The sequence below is a fragment of the Danio aesculapii genome, chromosome 14, assembly GCF_903798145.1.
Source record: "Danio aesculapii chromosome 14, fDanAes4.1, whole genome shotgun sequence".
NCBI classification, from domain to species: domain Eukaryota; kingdom Metazoa; phylum Chordata; class Actinopteri; order Cypriniformes; family Danionidae; genus Danio; species Danio aesculapii.
Window position 1 is genome coordinate 8,487,397 of NC_079448.1, and position 19,305 is coordinate 8,506,701.

General features: G+C 37.4%; 1 protein-coding gene across 1 annotated transcript in view; it reads right to left on the bottom strand.

The window, feature by feature from the left end:
- Nucleotides 1-19,305, bottom strand: part of col23a1a (collagen type XXIII alpha 1 chain a) — a 299,792-nt gene that overhangs the window by 255,563 nt on the left and 24,924 nt on the right. The window lies entirely within an intron of this gene.

Consider the following 19,305-nt stretch of genomic DNA (forward strand, 5'->3'; position numbering starts at 1 on the left):
CACTCGGAAGGTACCTTTTCAAAAGGTACAAATTTGCACCGAAAGGGTCAATATTGGTAGCTCAAGGGTATATATTAGTGCCAAAGAAATTTCGAGAGGTACACTTTGGTACTTATTTGGTACTAATATGTAACTTTGAGGTACAAATATGGACCCTTTGACACCCAAGGACACCTATTGTACCTGAGAGTGTACAGTCTGAAATAAATTACATAAAATAATGATATAAACATGTTTTTGCTGACCCGTCCTTGCTGGCTAAACACAATAACATGCAGCTTAATAACCAAATGAATCTAATAAGCTGGTTCTATATAGTTAATTAAAGGTCCCATGAAATTAACATAACGTTTTTAGATGTTAGTATCAGAATTGTTAGTTTGTAGGTTATCTAGTGCGCAAAAAACAGTGACAAAATTTGCATTTAGAAAATATACAACTGATATAAACGTGTAAAACTTGCAGTTTGTCATATCCGCCTAAATGGATCAACGCTTTTATTCACCTCATACTTCAGTTTCTCATCAAATCATGACCAATCAAATGCTCTATAGTATATGACACGCCTCACCAACTTCGAGACGTTTCTCATTTGATGCACTTGAGCTCAACAACTCTTACTGGCAGAGCTGTGATAAAACAAATCGTTGTTGTCTGTTTTTTTCTAAAAGGGAGGAGCTTCTGCATGTACCACCCTCTCTTCATGTTTCTGTTGAGATTAGAGCTGTAATCGGGCCATAAAAGTTAGGCCTGACAGGGCCAGAGCCAGATGAGTATATTTTTATTGACAGTTTTTTAAAAGCTCAAACCCGTTTACAGCTCGACATTATTCAAATGTGCACATGCACACAGCTCTTTAGCCTTTTTTCAAAAATGAGTCGTTTATATGTGTTTTAACATAATTTTTTCATAACAAATGTAGGCTATAGGTAGGCTCATATGGAATCCGCAGATTTCGGAGATTTTTGGCCCATCATTGAGTCTATTTATGTACTTGTAAAAATGTGTGTAAATTCTTATTTATTCAGTTTTTAAATTAATTTCAGTAATAATATTGGCTAATATGAAAGTGTTCCTTTGATTTGTTTACAATACAGTTTGTAAAGTAATTTTTTTGTCTTTTAGCTGATATCTTATATGATAGACTTGCTTTGTTTACCAAATAAGTGGATCTAGATGGATTTGCATTGTAAACATTAAATAAAAGTTATAAAGCTATTATTTTGTATTTCATTTCTTAAGTTTTTAGTTACAATATTCCCAAAATAATTCAGCATAAATCTGCAGATTTTTTACAAAATTCTCAGCAGAAATAGCAAAAATTGTCCACATATTCTGTCTGGCCCTAGCTATAGGCCTCTTAGAAGTTGGAACAAAAAAATAAAATAAGTCCTCTGTAACATCGTAACATCTCAGCACTCTAAATAGGCCTGGGTACATAGTATACACGTAGCCTTTAATCTGGCCATTAGACCAATAAAAATAAGTATTTTCTAACAAATTAAATTAAAATAAATTCTAAATTATGACGGGTATTTGGCAATAACGAAATTAAGATAAAGGCTCTGCGGGATTTGTTTCACCACTTCTCTTCAAAATCCAGCCTTAAGGTGATGGTGAAGCTAAATAATTAAAGAATAATGCCAACATTAGCCTACATAATGCATTTATGATTTAATTTACATTTAGTTATATTTTGAAAATCCTTTACTCACCAAGATTAGGCTGCGTGTTTCTGTGGAGGACAATATTAGTGGATTATTGAATCCACTGTAGATGGTGCGTCCAGCAGCACTGAACACCCTTTCACTGCTGCAGCTGCTGGCCAGGATGCATACTACTGATCTGGCTAATTTTGCAAGTTTTGGGTAGGGCTGTTTGTTCATCATCCACCAGCCAAGAAACTCTATTTCATTTTTCATGACAGCAATTTCAATGTAGTGAGTGACCTCGTAATTTTCCATGTCACCTTACAGTACGTTTTCCCACTCTCAAAATTCGCTCTTTTTGATGTCTCCGTCATCATTTGTTTCACCTTTGCAGTGATGGGTTTTGATGTTGTAACAAACGATTTGATTACATTCTCGCACTAATCAAATTGCATCTGTAGTATTGGGTTTTAAAACTACAGCGGTTCGAACTGTAGTTCTGCCGAATGGGCAGTATTAATAGCTATAAATGTGGGAGAGCATTGATATTATGTGATTGTATTGTATTGCAATATGGAACAGTTAAGTGTTGATGTTCAATCAAAAGTAATTCACAAATACTTGATAATAAGATGATTCAATGACAATAATTCTCTATGGTTACAACTGAATTAGTTACAAAATAACTGTATAAAATGATGAAATATGAAATGATAAAACATATGATATAAATTGTACCCAGCTTAAATGTAAAATTAAAGTTACCAGAGGTAGAAGGACACAGGGGGAGGGAGAGAGGGACAAAGAGAGCAGGCCCAGAAGTTAGCCTGATTGCAGTAGAGTCAAAGAAGATTCAGAGGAGGAGAGGAGCAGAGGAGGAAAGCAGACCAGGAAAGACAGGCCAGGAAAAGAAAAGAGCCAGAGCAGCGTTTTACCATCTATTTTGTATCTTTCTTGACCATGTGACTAAAGCCCAAATGCTGAGACATTCAAACTGACCAATCAACATGTGACCACATCGTAAAACCCCCAAAGTCCACATACCAGGCCCTGATCTTATCAGTATCTGCCTTTGGAGTCAGTATGGACCTTCTTGAGTCAAAATTACATGTTTTGTCACGTAAACAAACGCATATAATAATTTAGCCTCTTACACATCACATGACTATTCAGTTACCGCGCAAACCGGAGTGCAAGCCTGAGCCCGGCCCGGCCCAAAATGATAAAAATTAAGCCTGAACCCACTTTTCTAATTACTTTGACTAAAACGTAATTTTATTACTCAATAAGTAACTAATTACTTTCTCAATATTGCTTAAAATCCCTATAAATCTTAAGGTGTAGACTATGGACATGGCTAAATTTGTGAAAGATGATTATTTTAACTAAAGAATTAATTCATCTGAACTGGGAAATTGATATAAAACATTTAAAGAACTGGATTCAAACTTTGTGGCAACCTTTATTACACACAATTAGCTATTTCTCAAATCTAAACATGTGATTGCAACCTTACATTATCCATTAAAGAATTGTTCAATCCTCAAAAATCTATGCATTGTATCGATTTAATGATGTATGCAGGATTGATTAGCATGAAACATCTGAGTTTTAGACACATGGCAACCACTTGAAGCCACTTCTGAAAATATGGCGTATTAATGAAAGACAGGGATGCTTAAACGAAGCAAAAGCCCATAAAAACCATCCCTTCAAATCTGTTTCTTCGAGAACTACCCCTGGCAAGTCAAACCAATTAGACGTATCAATGAGTGATTTAAGGATCATTTAAAGTGCTGTATGATTTCATCAGATGCTCATTTTTGGTTGTTCTGAGGAAATCCTCTCTTGTTTTTACTGATTTAATGAAGACTGCATGTTCTGATGATGAGACTTTCTGCTGTGTGTTCTATTAAGATGCTGCTTAAAGGGATAGTTCGGCCATAAGTGACTCACTATTTACTCACTATTTACTCACCCATACATGGTTCCAAACTTTGACGAGTTTCTTTCTTTAGTTGAACACAAAAGAAGATATTTTGAAGACAGATGGAAACCTGTAACCATAGACTTCCATAAAAACAAATACTATGGAAGTCAATGGTTACAGGTTTCAGCTTTCTTCAAATTATCTTCTTATGTGTTCAACAACCTTGAGGGTGATTAAATAGTGAGTAAATTTGCACTTACGCTTAAACTGCTTAAACTATCCCTTCAAGCTGTGTCTTAATATAGAACACAGTGGAAAAAACAAGCCAAGGTTGAGTAAATGATGACAGAATTTTTAGTTTTGAGTCAACTATCCCTTTAAAGTGATCCAGATTTGTCTGTTTATCAGTCTGTTTTCAACTTTTGCAGCACATTCAGTGTGTTCTTAATATTTTTCAGTTTTTTTTTTATTAAATGAAGACAGAATGTTCTCATTAAGAAGACTTTTTCTGTCGTCTTACTGCTCTCTTCCATTACTTATTAATACCTGAAGTTATCTTAATGGCAATGGTTTGACAGCAGACAAAAAAATGTAACTCTAGTGATCAAAGGGATTCACAAAACTTGGCTTTACTTTCTCTTTTTATCAGTTTGAATGTCTTTTAATGTCATGGTTTATGAATCTTAAAGACATGACGGCAAAGACAGTGCCTAAATCTGGGCAGCCCGTGGTGGATTTGCAAAAACAAAAGTTTGTAACCTCCGGTTATGTATTTTACTGTCCTGAGAAATGTAGACCTGGGTACGCATCCGCAACGAGCCTGGGTTGAATTTAGAACCTTTTGTGGCTCTAAGGTGCCACACAATATTGACTTTTTTGAACTTTTTTTATGTTTACACAACGTGGACACAACTCTGGCATCTTTAAGCATTTTAAAAATTTTACAGATGCACAAGTGTGACGTAGTGAAGTGACGTAGCAAGTAAACAATTCAAGTCAAAAAGGAACACAAAGAAGCTGGCTCTAAATTCGCTACGTCTCAAATATTTGCAAATGATATGGATTATTCAGCCTGATCTCACAAGGAAACGTAACTATTTTATGTTTTGTCAGTTTAGTGGCTAATTCGTACAAATTCATACGAGTTCAGTCGATTTTAAAAAGGAACAGGAACCCAACACTGCCCTTAAACCCAACCATCTTTGGGGGATGAGCGAATGAGATCATACGAATTCATACGAATTAGCCACTAAATTGAAAAGTTACGAATTGCAGTGAGATCATGTTGGGATTATTAGATTATCAGACATATTTGCATGAGTGAATTCCTCCAATGTGAGTAACAATCACTGTAATAATGGTACCGAATGCTGCTTTGTTTTACACTTGACATGTGCGCTTTGGAAATACAGATACTGCCCTCTGCAGGTGTGGAATAAGACACATCTTCCAACAGTTGTTTCAATCGTTTTTTTGGTACAGACGGAATCTGATGAGAGCCAATGAGAGGCGAAAACACACTTGGGTTTCGTCTGCGCTAGTCGTTTGTCGTCAACTTGGTGTGTAATAGGACTGTGGTCTGAGTTGATTGTATTGTATTGTATCCCATGTTGATCCTTGGTAACAGTATGCCACTAATTCTGTATTTCAAACTTATTTTGCTTCTAATTGAAGCACAAAATACATTTTTGTGAGTATATTTTCAGCCTTTAGCATGGCCACTGGTCCTTTATATTAAATATAGTATAAGTATAGTATAGTAAGTATAGTATAGTGAATTAAAAACATACAGCGCAACCAGTATCATCCAAATGATTCTTTTGAATCAGTTATTTTTAGTGAAACTAGTGTTGTCCAATTCATAAACAAATGACTCTTTTGAACTGGTTGTTTTAATGAATTGTTCAAAAAGTCTCACAAACTAGCTATTATCCTTCACCAAATTAACTCACTGAATCTTTCAGAGTGAATGCAATGTAAATAAATGCTAAGTTCCACACAATTCCTTCATGTTGTCCCAACACAAGTCAATTAAGTTAACCAAATTGTTTTTAAAAATGTTAGTGGATTGAACATAAAACAATTAAGTTGTCCACCAAAAAGCTCAAGAATTGTGCTGTTTCAGCTCATTTTAAATAAGTAGTTTGAACAAGAAGAGAAAAAAAGAGTGTATACTGTGTTGTTGTTCTTTAACCACTGATTAGCTAAAGCGAAACTGTGAATCAGGACTCTTTAAAGTAATTACGAGCTCATTTAAGTCGCATTTAGCTTCTGGTTAAACTGAGCTCACAAACAGCATGTTTGTTCTGAACCTCCGCATGTAAAAGTGGTGCAATGGTTTAAAGAATTCGCTCTGAACTGTCTGTTTGCATTTTCTTGAAGTGAGCCACTCCACGCAAAAGGACTAAAAGGACAAACATCCTAAAAGAAGGAACGCCATCGTGTTTTACTGTTTTGTATTGAGCAATCGCCCGTGTCTCTCACACACAGGGTTGTAAATGGTGAACTGCTGATGGACAGTAAGCAGTAGCTGAAGGCTTTGAGGAAAGGCCAGGGTAATGAGGTCATCTGATACAGGCTGAGCGCTGATGGAGGTCTGGACTTAAAGAGCGGCGAGGACAGCGGGATACCGGGTCCGGGAGGGGTGCAGGGGGGGAACGGGGAGGGCTGTTGCGTTGGTCTAATTGTCCAGCGTGGCCTGCAGGAGGCCCTGAGGGTATGTGTTGAATGCTGACATGTGAGACAGATTATAAACACCATCAGACTGATGTACGAAGCTTCAGCGACACCGTCAGAAGGCCATAAATCTGCTTTTGATGCAATGGTAGACTGAAGGGATGTTTACAAGACTGCGTTTTCAGACAAAAATGGGAAACTTTTAAGGCGTTTTGACTGTTCGTTTACATAACAACGGCATTTTGGGGACTGAAAACACTATATTTTGAAAAACACTACATTTTTGGTAACACTTTATAATAAATGCACACTGTGAATCATTATTAGGCATAAGCAAATAGTTCATTCATAATTTGTTAAGCTTTTAAAGCTTGAAGATGACTCCCATGTGGAGAATGAAGTCACATGCATTGCTCAGGTGTGATTTTTTCACAGAGGTCAAAAGAGTGTAAAAAATCTTGATGGTTCAGTGGGTCTCGTCCATCCAAACTGATCTTTATTTAGTATTTTCTATTGGATTCAAGTCAGGCGATTGGTTGGGCCATTCTACAGCTTGATTTTCTTTCTCTGAAAGGATTTAAGAGTTTCCTTGGCTGTGTTTTGGATCATTGTCTTGCTGAAATGTCTATCCTGGGTTCGGCTTTATCATCCTGCTAATGTAGATGTTGAACTGAAGCAACTCATATTAACTTACAGTGACAAAGGGCAGAAGGTTGCTGAAGAACTATTGAGAGATTTCAGCTGCTGTCTAAGCATTCACTGCTGTTTTACACCTTCCTTTCTTCATGTGTTCAATACTTTTTCCATGTAAACTGCTAAATGGGACTCATAATATGAATGACCAAATGCATCAGAGAACCCAGCGTGTCATACGATTCCAAAGGGGTATTCAGAGTGTTAAAAAGTGAAGCGAAGCAGAGTAAAGTTCTGACCAAGTGTTTATATGCAATGAGTTTGGAGTGAGAATGTTTTTTACTTAACCATAAATGACCTAGTTGCTTTCCATACAGCTACTGTTTACTAACAAGGTGACAGTGCTTACTGCTGGCCTGGCATACGTAATTCGTAATACGTAACACAGAAGGACCGCCAGACCAAATGCGGAACCCCCCCCCCCCCCCCCCCCCCAAAAAAAATTATTCTTTCAATATTCACCAATATATTGTTCACCTGATGAATAACCATGTGAATAACACTGAATAACAAAAATACAGTGTCAACATCTACAGTATCTCACTGGCCAGGAGTTCACCAATAAATCAGTTACTGCAAAAATACTGTATTTACATTTACAGCACCATTTATCTTCCTGTATATGTATTTACAGAATGTTATGTATATAAATATACAGAAATTATCACAATACAAATTTAAAATACAGTAACATTCTGCATAACTGTCCTACAGTAAAATACAGTTCATATTACAGGTAAATACTGTGTCATTTACAGGGGCGAATACAACCAATAAACGAGGTAAGTAGCCACTTAGTGTCTCTAGGAAATCTGGGGGCCCTCAATTAATACCTAGCAGTTTCTATAAATTATATATATAAAAAGTCGTTTTCTATCATAATCTTTTATTATGATGGTCTAACAAATACACTTTTACCTTAATTATCACATTCATGCAAATGTGTTACCCCACTCCCAATCATAGATCAATCTAACAGTCAATGATGCAAAGCACAAGCTCTGTGATTGGTCGGCTTAGAAGCTGTGCCGAGTGTTGGTGGTGCTGAGAGTCATGAGCCCGATGGAGCGAATGTTTACAAGTGTCGAGTCCTGTGAAGAAGCTGCAGATGTTTCGTGTTTACTAGGGATGACTGACGTATAACTGACGTTTCGACACTGTCCAGATCCCGAAGAGCAAGTGTTTCAAAATGTTGCACCGAAGCATGATCCGAAACACCTAGGTAATGTGACTGGGGTGTTTCGAAACATCAGGTCACGTGACTAAAGCGGTTCACAGCATTGGTCATTTCAGAAGCGTTTCAAGACTTGCCGAATCTGCGTTTGACTTTAAGGCGTGTGCTCAGAGAAATTGTGCTGCTAATAGTCTGAGTTTGAATCCCGACTTGTACAAATACTCTGAAATTCTGACTTGATGTATTTTATTAATGTTACTTTTTTATGACCAAAACAAGACATATTTATTCACAAAGTTTTCGTTCAGATGTCAGACCAATGTTAAAACACATTACAATAACAGAGCATTTAAAATGAACATCTATATCTGCATCTTCCTGGAGTCAAACTTATTATCCCGGCATGCTAGTGAGATTTAGCTTCACTAAATCACTTTAAACTCTACGGCGCTGGGTTTAAGACCTCAATTTGCTTAATTGTTTCTTTACTAAAGCTGTTTCAGAACAATACATAAAAACAAACACTAGGTGTCACTGTGGAGATGGGTTTCAATACGTTTTTTAGCTTCGACACATTTGCTTCGACTGTTGCTGCGTCCCAATTCGCATATTTATACTACACCCTAAAAGTATGTACTTTTTTGTGAAGGAAAAGTACACACTTTTCAGTGTGTAACAGAGGAGTATGCGAGCTTTTGGGACATACTACTTCCTTGTTAACAGATCGTTTTCTTGCTTAGTTACGAGCCCTGTCAATCATCCACACATCATCCACATTTCTTTCATATTTAATTTCCTACCTTATTGGACAAGCAGCAGCAGCAGGTTAATCTGCCATTCACGAGTCTTTCATGCAGAGATATCTCCTCAGGTGTTAGGATAATTCTGCATTCAGACGTTAATGTCCAAACACGTCTTTATATAAGTTCAGTGTTGTTGTTGCAGATGAAATATAACACAGAAAATGCTATTAAAACATGTTCCAGTGGGCGAGATATTAATTAACAGTCATACAAATATCGAAGTCTTACCACTTGACGGTTGGTCTCGCGCATCCATCATGTTTGTAGTTTGTTTACACTTTTCACCCACGTTTGTAGTTCTAAATCGAATTCACGTCCTACGCGCAATGTATTGTGGGCAATATCAGCAGTTAGAGTATGGACACTTCTACACTTCGAGATTTTACCTGAAATAGTAAACCATACGGGAACCTTTGGCATACTCTTTTCAACATACTACGATTTGGGACATACTAATTCTACTTTCAAATACTATTTAGGACGGATAGTATGCGAATTAGGACGCAGCATGTGTTTCATGAAGCCTCGCTTTGCCCACCACTAGTGTTTACCTTATGATTAAAGTAGTTGCACGTCCGCCGATTCACACCTCTAAATGAGCAAGTTTTAGGTACTTGTACATTAAGGTATCATTCAGAAAAAACAAAACACCTGCGAAGAAACTCGATACAGAGAAACATAACATAACCTACTGTCAGCTAGCATTTCAGAAGAGCAACACAAACAGCCAACACAGAAGTAAAAATGCATACGTGCAAGACAGGCACTGAGGGTCACAGCGATCACTCGACGCAGAAGTAACCAGCCTTTAGGGCCACCAAATCACAAAATCCGCCCATGGTATTTTGCAAAAATCGTTAAAAAGTGTAAACACTGTACATTTTAAATTCACCCAGACTTTAGGATTAAATCAAGTAACTAAACTTTTATATTAAAGCCTAAGTGTGAGAATTAGTATTAGTTAGTGAAGAAATAAGCACATTCCTGCCTTTCGCGTGTCTTCAATGGGCTTAAAATATCTTGAACTGACTGTCCAATAAACAGTCGGAATAAATCTTAGACAGACAACAGCTGACAATCTGTCAGCATAGCAGAGTTACTAAATATACCAGACAATTATTCTACCACACAGGACGGGATCATTTCTGTTTTCCTCCATCTGCTGACAAGAGTTTTATCCGCCACGGCTCATCTGATGTCCACAGAGAGGAAGAGATCATTGTGAGGTCAAAACACCTTACGATAACACACACACACACACACACACACACTTAAGGTTAAAGCAAATCACTGATTTCTTCTGATTTATGAAACATCAGATTACGCAAGCATTCATGTAATAACTAATGTATTAAAGCACAGTGGTCTACCACAGAGTCTGCTGCCAAACATGCCAATGCACTTAAAGAAACACTCAAACTTTGTGGAAATACATTCATTTTACAACACCCATAAAGTTAAATAGTCAAGTTTTATCATTTTTAATCTATTCAGCCAATCTCCGGGTCTGGCAAGAGCCTATTTACCTTAGCTTAGCATAAACTACTGAATTGGGTTAAACAATTAGCATCTCTCTCTAAAAGTCAAATCAAAGTTTTGATAATTTTCCTATTTAAAGCTTTACTCTTGTGTATTTACACCGTGTACTAAGAAAATGAACTTCTTTCTAGGTTGATATGACTAAACTAAGGAATTTTGCTGCTGTACCATAGCTGCAGCAATACACGGTGTAACTATAGAGGAGTCCAAATTTATATAGGAAGATTATTGACCTTTTGATTATTGATTTAGAATTTTTTGAGTGAGATGCTAATAGTCTAATCGATTCAATGATCTATGCTAAGCTAAATAGATTCAAAAATGGTACTCAAAAAAATGGTACGAAAAAATCAACTGTTTAACTAAAGAAAAGTCAAATATTTCCAAAAGTGTGTGATTACCCTGCTGAAAAATCCAGCTTAAACCAGCCTAGGCTGGTTGGCTGGTTTTAGCTGGTTGACCAGCCTGGTTTTAGAGGGGTTTTGGCCATTTCCAGGCTGGTTTCCAGCCATTTCCAGCCTGGTCTTAGCTGGTCAGGATGGAAAATTACCAGCTAAATGCAGCTAAAACCAGCTTGACCAACCTGGTTTAAGCTGGACATAGCTAGTTTTGGCTGGTCATTTTTCAGCCTGACCAGGCTAGAAATGGCTGGAAACCAGCCTGGAAATAGCCAAAACCCCTCTAAAACCAGGCTGGTCAACCAGCTAAAACCAGCCAACCAGCCTAGGCTGGTTTAAGCTGTTTTTTCAGTAGGGTAAGAGCTCTGTTCAGCCAATACAATAAGATATACTTCTATATAAAAAGTATATGGGCAGCTACTGTTTATGTTAATTTTTTTGGGGGGGGGAAGAGCAAATAACATCTTTGAACATCATGAGATCATGAGATTATTTTAATAACTAAAACTGTAACTCATGGTTTTGTTTGTATGTGTTAATTTTATTTCTCAAATATCTAAAAATTGTTTTTAATTTTGCTGAGGCTAAGGTTATATTTTAATTATTTTTAACTAAAAAGAAACTTGTACGCAATTTGGTCATTCGCTTATTGCGATTTGACAGGCAGGAAATGGTCAAACACAAGAGCAAACAGGTACATACAAGGAAATCCTGAAGCATAGTCATGTCTCAGGCAAATGGTCAATACAGGCTGAAGACAATGTAAACAAAAAAACAAGGCAAGGGTCAAACACAGACAGACTAAACCAGGAAACCACTTCGTAATGTTACATGATATAAACCAACAAGACTCAGGAATGTGTATGACAAAGTGAGCAGGCAATATTGTCTGAATAATCAGTCCTTGAGCATCTCCCAGCTGTGTGGGTGTTTGTGTAATCAATGGAGAATCAGAACAGGTGTGTGTCAGGTGCATGACAGGATTTGTAGTTCTTATAGTGACAGGATTGTAGTCCAAGCGAAAGTAAATGTTTAACAGCAATCTACAAGCCTGGATCACTGGTGATTATGACAATTATATTATCGTCTCTGTGTAAAATACATGAAAATGTGATTTTGAGAAAACATTATGCACATATAATCAAAAGTACATTGTATGAGACAACATTATTGTTATTTTATCCCAAAAATGATTTGAATATTAAGTAAACATCATCTTTCATGTAGATATTTTTAAATTTTCCTACTGTAAATAAATCAAAACTTGATCTGTGATCAGTAATATGCATAAGTGCTTTATTTACACAAGTTTAAAAGGCAATTTTAACAGTATTTAGATATTTTTGAACCCTCAGATTCCAGATTTTTAAATAGCTGTATCAGCAAAAACATTTCCTATCCTAAAAACTTATTAATTCAGCTTTCAGATTATGTATAAATTAAAAATTCAAACAATTCTGACTGGTTTTGTGGTCCAGGGTCACATGCAGTCACCAGCCACTTTAGATCTCAATCCATAGAGCACATTTGGGATGTGGTGGAAGGGGAGATTCGCATCATGGATGTGCAGCAGACAAATCTGCAGCAACTGCGTGATGCAAATCTCCCGTTCCATCACATCCCAAATGTGCTCTATTGGATTGAGATCTGGTGACCGTGGAGGCCACGAATTTATGCCACGAAGGATTAGGTAGTTCTGAAGGCAAAAGTGGGTACTAATAAGGTGTAACTAGCTTTTTAGTTCTTTTTACTTCTGTTGTCCACATTTGTAAGTCACTTTAGATAAACAAGCCTCCCAAAGTATTCAATGTAATATATATTATTTCAAGAAACATCTTATTTTCCATCACTCAATACAATTATTTTGCTGCTTGTTCAAACTACTCATTTAAAATGACCTAAAACAACACAATTCTCAAGGTTTTGGGGAGACGACTTGTTTTCTGTTCAATCCACTTAAATTTGTAAACACAATTAAGTTAACTTAATCGATTTGTGTTAGGACAACATGAAGAAATTGTGTGAAACCCAGCATTTTTTACAGTGATTTCTGTCTAATACAGAGCCTTTGCTGGCCTTACCGACTACAACTTAAGCCTATAACCGATCATTCTACTCCCTTTTAAAAACCTTTAAGTCAATCCACAGAGAAACAGCAGGCTCTAATCACAGTAATTGCTTATTGAAGCCAGTCATTGCTATTAAAACACATCTAAATGGATTTCTGGCTCGAAATCAACAAGACGGATTTTAAGCAATGCTGTTCTGATTAAACGCGCCCCTACCGCATTTCATACAGCATATCTCTCTCATTAGCTCACTCCCGCTGTAGACCTATCTGCATTTACTTTCAACCTTTAAAGCACTTCTATACAGATTATTGAAAACACTGATTTATTCGAGGCTACACATTTTACTGCAATCTTGACTCCATTAAAGCATCAGATCGAGCTACTGAACTTTAAGTCTGTTGTGTTGAGCATGAAAACAACGATTTCCTGAAAGCATGAAGGCGCTTGTTGTAAACTCGAAGTAAATTCAGCCAGTTTTACAGAGGTAGTAAAAGAGACTATATTACCCATAGCATTTCCTCAGTTCCCACAGAAATAAAGAAACAAAACATGTTGAATCTGCAGAGGATGTGAACCAGCAACTGAACTATTTAATACACATATTTCCAGCACTAGACAGGTAAGCAGTGAACTTATTTAAATACTCGCTGTCCTTCTCAATCGTCTACATCACAGGAAGAGCTTCACAGAGCACACATCTGGATCTATGAAGTGTGTCCCCACAGCGCTGAGGTGAATTTCAACCAAATCAACATGCTTTTCATCTGTTTAAATAAATGGTAATCTTCCATCATTCAATTCAGCACCATCAGTTTGGTTTAAAGACCTGAGATTTGATAAACATTCAACCTGGCATTTTCTCCAGAATCCAACGGAGCGAAGGCAAAACAAGTCCACTTTTAGAGATACACAAGTATGGTTTTAATCGTATGGCATTTAACTGGAGTTTGTGAACTCCTGGTGGTTCATGAGGGAACGGCAGGTGGTTTGTGAGTTGATGGAAACCATCAAGACACAAGAGAACACAACCCAGGCTCATTCTGAAAACATACCCCAGTATACATTTCTGGAGAGCACCAAATATGTTCCAGGAGGTACATTTTTTTGCAGTTTTTGTTTTCACGAATCCACCAGACGCCGCAGTGTATGCTTTTTGAGATCTCAAATATCTCTCTTGAGCGCCATTCGGGCCTGCTCTTCTTGTGTAAACCCACTAGAGGCCGCTGTCGACTGAATGACTAACTGACCAATCAGCTGACCCACCTTCCTTCTTCCCTAAACCCAACCAATAGTGTTTTCAAATTTCAATTAGACGATGTCTAATGTTAAGCATCGCGATGGATGATGGCATCATCGTCATAGGCGGCAGTGAATTAATTGTTCATTAATAATTCATTAATTTATAACGAATTAATTATTTGTAGTCTACTGTTTCAACTACCTGACCCGCATGGTCTTTATTTTAGCCATAACCAAATCATAAATAAATAAAGATAAGTTACACACATATTACCACCTGTCAATCACTTTTCCCGTGGGACTCTTGCATGAATAGGCAGAGTGATCTGTGTCATTATAATGTCGTCGACAGACTAGGTTGGGAAAAAAGCTGCACAACCAACAGGAAACAACCAACAGTATCTGAGGTTTTCTCTAAAATGACTAAGTACAAGCGTGAAAGTGAAAGAGTGAAGCAGTGTACTGACGCTGTGACACGTTACCTGATAGATTCAAAAGACAGAAGAGTCGTTAGATAGAGACAAGATTAATTAAATATTACGTTTAACAACTAGAGTGAGACGTGATCCAGCGGTACATGTTTGATAAACTGTCCGACATGCGGTACTCTCTAGGGTTTTGTGCCCAGAGCACAGGCTGCTGACTGCCTGGAGCTCAGACTTGCGCACATGCTGCAGCGCATGCCTCTGTGTGTTTGTGTGGTCACGTGATGTGCGTTTTCAGCGGTATAGTGTGGAAGGAGGGCTTTTTAGAAATGCTAGGTGAACTGCCATTTTAAAGGGCACCTATGGTAAAAAATCTACTTTTCAAGCTGTTTGGACAGACATATGTGCATGTATTATGTGTATAGACTGTCATATTGGGGTGATATAAGCACACACAGTGCTTTTTTTTTTTATTTAACAACATAAAAAACGGTGGACCAATTGAAGCAGTTTTCAAACCGACCGCAACTTTACGGAGAACGGTCCCCCTGCCCACCAATATTGATTGACTGGCGCATCATCATATCCTCAGTTTGTTGATTCACGTCCGCCATTTTCAGCGTGAGTCGAAGCGATATCACTAAAGGAACACGCTTGCTCTATTTTTAGATGCAAGGCTCATTGGGCTCAACACAAGAGCAATATTCTCCACATTATCGCTCTAATCGGAATTATTGGTTGTATCTTTAGGTAGGTTTGCAAACATGTGTACTTCTCATTGAGTCTACCTTATACTTCAGCCATTTGCATTTCTCTCGATCCCAGAAGCTCCCTGTGATCTTAACTAGCATGCATTTTAGAATTCTAAACATAGGTTTCTATCAGCGTACACTCAAGTCGACGGCTGGGCGCCGCGGACCGCTGCAGAAACCTATGTTTAGAATTCAAAAATGCGTGGCGCGACGATTCGGGACACTTCATGTTTCTGCCGTGCCACAGAGAGTGTCTGGTGTGCCGTGTCGCGGCTTTGAGCGGCGCATCCGGTGCCTCAGTCAAAGTTAATTCAGTGTGTGTGGTTATTAGTTTCTGTGTTCAAGCTCGGCACTTGTACACAGTTGGCTGTAAAACTGTACAAAGACACAAATGATTTTGTACTCTCTGCTTGGTCTGTGTCAGAGTCATACATGTACGACTGAATGCTGTACCTCTCACTCCAGCTCCCTTCGCAGTCTGCCTGTCAGACTCTGTTGCAAACGCAGAGCGGGTGAGCTCATGGCCCCGCCCCCTTGTTACGTTGGCGGGAAGCCGAAACTAATTTACATGTGAAGCAACACACCCATAAATCAGCGAACTGTGGACACGCCCGCAACATGACACTTTTTAACACATTATAATAAAAAAATCTGAATTGTGTTTTAAACTGAACCTAAACTGGCACACTCAGAAGAACCATAATATTAATATTAAATCATAAAAAAGAGGTAAACTATGTGCCCTTTAAAACTAAGACATATTAGTGTTAATAGGGTCTAAGTGTGTATTTTTCGCGAGCGGGTTTGCGACGGGCAGGGCGTGGATTGCCATACCGGCTCAGCATTGTGATGTCTATCGGCCATCGGCTATCGATCCAACCCTATTTTCAGAAGCACCGATTGACCTGTCCAGCCACTTCCCTAACTTTGTACTTTGTACTTGATGTTAAGTGTTGATGTGTCATTCTTGTTATATGTGAAGCACCACCATGTTGGAATGAATTGCCCCAAGGGGATTAATAAAGTTTTAAACTAAACACACAACACATCGAGAAGAAAAGCACAATTTTTTGTTAACAAATCGTCACCTTAGAATTATAAGGTTCTATCTGACACTTCTGTCAAAATTGAGTTATTGACATATTCCTATTAAATGACAACTGATTTACATTATAGGGTGTTTTTTATAAGTTGTTTATATTTTAAGACTTTTTATTTAAAAAAACAAATGTTACACACATACTGTTTGCTATGGAATACAAAAACTTTAAAGCTCAATATCTCAAAATCATTCAAAACGCAGGTAGAACCTTATAATTCCAAGGTGACGAAATGCTGAGAGACTGTGATTCAGGTCCACATTACTACAACCTGTAAGCTATAAAAGTGATTCTAATGCCAAATTGGACTTTAGAGCAGCAGTTTACAACAAAACACTTTACTCGACTGCAGTTTAGGAATGACAGGATAGATCGATTCTTAATTGTAAAAGCCTTCAAACGCAGTCAGAAACAAAGTTCTCATTCTTTAAAGTGCATTTCAGTGGAGCCCAAACTGCTTGAATGCTTTCAAGAATGAGTAGAGGAAATATGCTATGGTAAACCATGTCTAAATCCATTATCTGAGTTTATCTCTAAATAATTCAAAAGATATAATAACAGTATTTATCTCCAGCTGGTACCATTGGATTTTAAATATGCTATTAATTCATTTAAATGAGAAGCATTTAGTGATGGCGTTGGGTTGGATAGTTTGAATGATACAGACAGATATGATGACCACCACAGTCATTTTTCAGCTCAGCTTGGGTTTTGGTCCACTGAAAGCATTTGCAAACATTTATCTTCTGTTGCTGTAGGGAACGAATCTAGCATTTATATTTTTTAGCTCCACTGGAACTTCGAACTTTGTCAAAATGTAATAGCTCCTCCATGCCTGTGATTTGCATGAAGTGCTGCAAACAGCGTGGAAACAAAAGATGAAGAAACAAGAAATGTCATGTTCATGCTTGTGCTTTATGAAGTCAATGAGCAGAGAAGAGTGTGTCAAGGACCAGTCATTCTTCAATGAATATTGAAAAAGGAAAAGGTGTATTTGAACTATAGTTGAAGTCAGAATTATTAGCCCCCTTTTAATTTTCTGTTTCTTTTTTAAATACTTCCCAAATGATGTTTAATAGAGAAAGGAAATTTTCACAGTATGTCTGATAATATTTTTTCTTCTGGCAAGAATGAAAGCAGTTTTTAATTTTTTATGAACCATTTTAAGGTTAATATTATATGTCTACAGAACAAACCATCATTATACAATAACTTGCTTAAATACCATTACCTGCCTAGTTAACCTTATTTTCCTATTTAGGCCTTTAAATGTCACTTTAAGCTGTAGAGAAGTGTCTTGAAAAATATCTAGTCAAATATTATTCACTGTCATCATGGCAATGATAAAATAAATCAGTTATTAGAAATGAGTTATTAAAACTATTATGTTTAGAAATGTGTTGAAACAATCTGCTCTCCGTTAAACAGAAATTGGGGGAAAAATAAACAGGGGTGCTAATAAATCAGGGGGGCTAATAATCCATTTTCACTAGCCACAATTTTGTTGTTGGGAAAATATATTTTATATGCATAAATTTGACTTTGGCATGATAAAATTATTTGATTTCAATAAATGTAAACAACACGTCGCAATGATTACGTTAGCACTGTGATTGGTCAGCTTGGTATCGCTGACGAGTGTGGCCCGGGACCGAGAGCCGAAAGCCGTAGGCCCGATGGAGGGAGTGTTTACAAGAGTCGAGTACCATGAAGGAGCTCCAGATGAAAAGTTTTGTTTTGTGTTTGCCTTAAGATTAAAGTTGTTTCTCGTCTGCTGATTCCCGTCTGAAAATACATTAAGGTAGCATTCAAAAAACAAAACACCAGCGAAGAAACTCGACAGAGGAACATAAAAACCTCACTGCCAGCATTACGGAAGTGTTATTGCAGAGCAACACAAACAGCGCGCAGAAGAATAATCGCACGACAACGTGCAAGGCATGCGCCGTGGGTCATGGTGATCACTCGACGCAGAAGTATAAACCAGGTTTAAGGCATGCCTCCCACCAGTGCCGTATACAACACAATCTCACGGCAATTCGTAACATTTTGATTTAGTGGCTAATTCGTACAAATTCGTACGATCTAATTCGTACAATTTAGTACGATTTGCTCATCCCCCAATGACGGTTGGTTTAGGGGTGGGGTTAGGTGCCACGCCTCCTTTTTAAAATCGTATAATTTCGTACGACTGAACTCGTACGAATTTGTATGAATTAGCCACTAAAGTGACAAAACGTAAAATACTTACGTTTTCTCGTGAGATCAGGCTGGATATACAGCCATATCGCGCTGTTACTCATGTGATATTAACATAAAAGTATGTCCTTATATAGAAATATATATAAATGGTAATTTTTGATATTTTTTGGTTATACATTTAGCATATATGGCATATATATTGTATATATGTAAAATCTGAACATGAACTTGTATTTCATTTGTGTAATTTGCATTGATTGCCATATATAAAATTCCTAAATGGGCTGACTTTGATGCGGCTGATCAAATGACAGACAGATTACTTTTTAAGATATATTAAACTGCTATGAAGATCAATATCAAACAATATAAAATAAAAGTTATAGTTGTTTTGTGCTAGTCTAAACAAGTTGTAAGAGCAGAGCACAGCAGTAACTTGAATCAGGTAATGCGGATCTGTCTGGCCCTGTTTACTCCTAGTGCTAGCACACATTTGTTGATCTAGTTGACAGCTTTAAATACAGGAGCAATTGGGGTGTAAAATATTTTCAACCACTTTGAGAAGTAGTCTAAATTCAGCTTGATTTCTGGATTTCGCAGGGAATTAATTTTTATATTTGAGCCCTCAAATGACTGAATATTTTCTCAAAACT